Here is a 2,048-nt window from a genome sequence, read left to right as displayed (position 1 = left end):
ATTCAAGCATTTAAAGTTTATGGCGTTTTCTTGAGTTTTCTCGGTTTTCATCAACAGAATCACACTGATCCTTACAAACCTCACGCCAATCAACATTATATTCAACATCCTGTACACTGGATTTAAGATATACGAGCTGTTCATTGAACTGAAGGTTCTTCATTTCTGGCTTTCTTAAAACTTTGAGGGCATGAACATAGGCCTCGTAATAGGTAGATTCGAACATGGAATACTCCGCTCCATTCTGGAGCTCAATTAACTCATGCCCATTCACTGGTGATCTCACACCTATAACATTTCTTTCCCTAAGTTTACTAAGATCTCGGTCTGAAACTAATGCCCAAAAAATGTCATGAACCAATCACTGGAAATACAGAGCAAGGAATTATTCATCAGAAGTTTTGAATTCTCCCAATCGACTTGGACACCACTTTTGACATCAAAGGAAACACCATAACCCACACCATCGTGACCAACATATCTAACGGGCCTGTATACTTGAATATCACATAACCTTCACTCGGTATGCAGCCTGTTTATGCGGTCCAAATTCAATGACATAGCTGGGGCGTATTCTCACAGGAAAGTTTGGAGGGACACGGTATCTCGTACCTTCAACATCAATAATCCAGGTGTCGTGTTCACTGCGCAAATCAGTGCGGAAGAACAAATTGTCTTTGCATGTGATGCAGGCATGTCTTTCAGAAACCTGTGGGAATGAAATTGCTACTGATACATCTATTGAATCTGGAAGTGCAGTATTTCCAATATAAGAAGGCTTGCTCAGATGAATGGTTTGTGAAACGCTGTAGATCCTCTGGTCTGTGGATTGAAGATACCACTCTGCATTTAGGGCACGTTCTAGTGCATCATCATCTTCAAACCATCTTCCAAGCTGGTCACTTGCTTTCTCACTAAGCTTGCAACTCGGAACTCGTCCTTCAAGCTTTGAACTGTTACCTCCTAGTACCCAATCCAACATTAGAGGCATTCCCATCTTTATGAAAAAACCTCTCTCCAACTCTGCCTGGATGTGGTATCCGTAGTTTAGTCAAGAACGATAGTGGTCCAAGTCCAACACTCAGATAAGGCTTGTGAGTAGAGGCCATTATTGCTGCCATTTGTGCCAATGCATATATCACAGCAACTCGGAGTCTCCTTTTCATTTTCATATCTTTTAAAGGCAGCTGAGATGTCAATGGATTCTCCAGTTTCAGAAATCTGTTTCAAAGATTTCTCAAGCTCTAAAGCAAGCTGATAGCCATCCTCAATTGCCATTCAACCACCCTGACCCAAATTTGGCTGCATGGCATGAACAGAATCACCCAGTAGGGTAACGCGGCCGTTACTCCACGTCATAATCGGTATCCTATCATATATATCACGGCGTAGAATCCTTTCTTCTCGTGTTGCCGTGAGTGAATCCACAACTTTGTCACACCAATGTCCAAATAGCTTCAATAGTCTCTCTTTTCTTCCATTTGGAGGGTCAACACCTCCAGCTGGTTCATTGTAGAATGCATACCACTGCATCTTCCCACATCCAACATTAGAAGAAACAAAATACTGTTTGCGGCCCAGAAATACTTGATACCCCACAGTTTCAATGTCAGGAGGCACAAAATCTGCAATGCCAGTGTAACAGGTATATCCTGAGTACGTAGCTTCTTTTGGCCCAAAAAGCTTCTTGCGCACCAACCAAAAGATCACCTTCATAATGACGGCCATCCTCTAATGTTACCTTTAGATATTGCAGTTGCATATTGAACTAACAGCTGTTTAGAAGAGCTCCCTGTATGAACATTATCTTGCCGGTGACCAGTTGATGCATATGCTTCTTGTTGCAAAGAATTAATTTGTGAAACAGAACATGAATCAGAGATATTTGCAACACTGGGATAATCTATGCTTCCATTAGAATAATCCTTCAAGGTTGTGCTCTCCATCGGAGAATGCATAGGGGAATCCTCATACAGAAGATTTTCTATTGTGTCTGCCCATTCCCTGTGAGATTTTCACTGGATGCAGATTTCTGAAGGGAAGCAGAA

At 41.8% G+C, this 2,048-nt stretch overlaps 1 pseudogene; it reads right to left on the bottom strand.

The window, feature by feature from the left end:
* Positions 1-505: 505 nt before the first annotated feature.
* LOC149161361 (zeaxanthin epoxidase, chloroplastic pseudogene) lies at positions 506-1,762 on the bottom strand (annotated as a pseudogene).
* Between the last annotated feature and the right edge of the window lie 286 nt (positions 1,763-2,048).

Source organism: Pinus tabuliformis, chromosome 5_2, assembly GCF_031772625.1.
Source record: "Pinus tabuliformis cultivar Carrire ecotype Pingquan chromosome 5_2, CPIR1, whole genome shotgun sequence".
Taxonomy (NCBI): domain Eukaryota; kingdom Viridiplantae; phylum Streptophyta; class Pinopsida; order Pinales; family Pinaceae; genus Pinus; species Pinus tabuliformis.
This window is presented reverse-complemented; position numbering and strand designations above follow the sequence as displayed.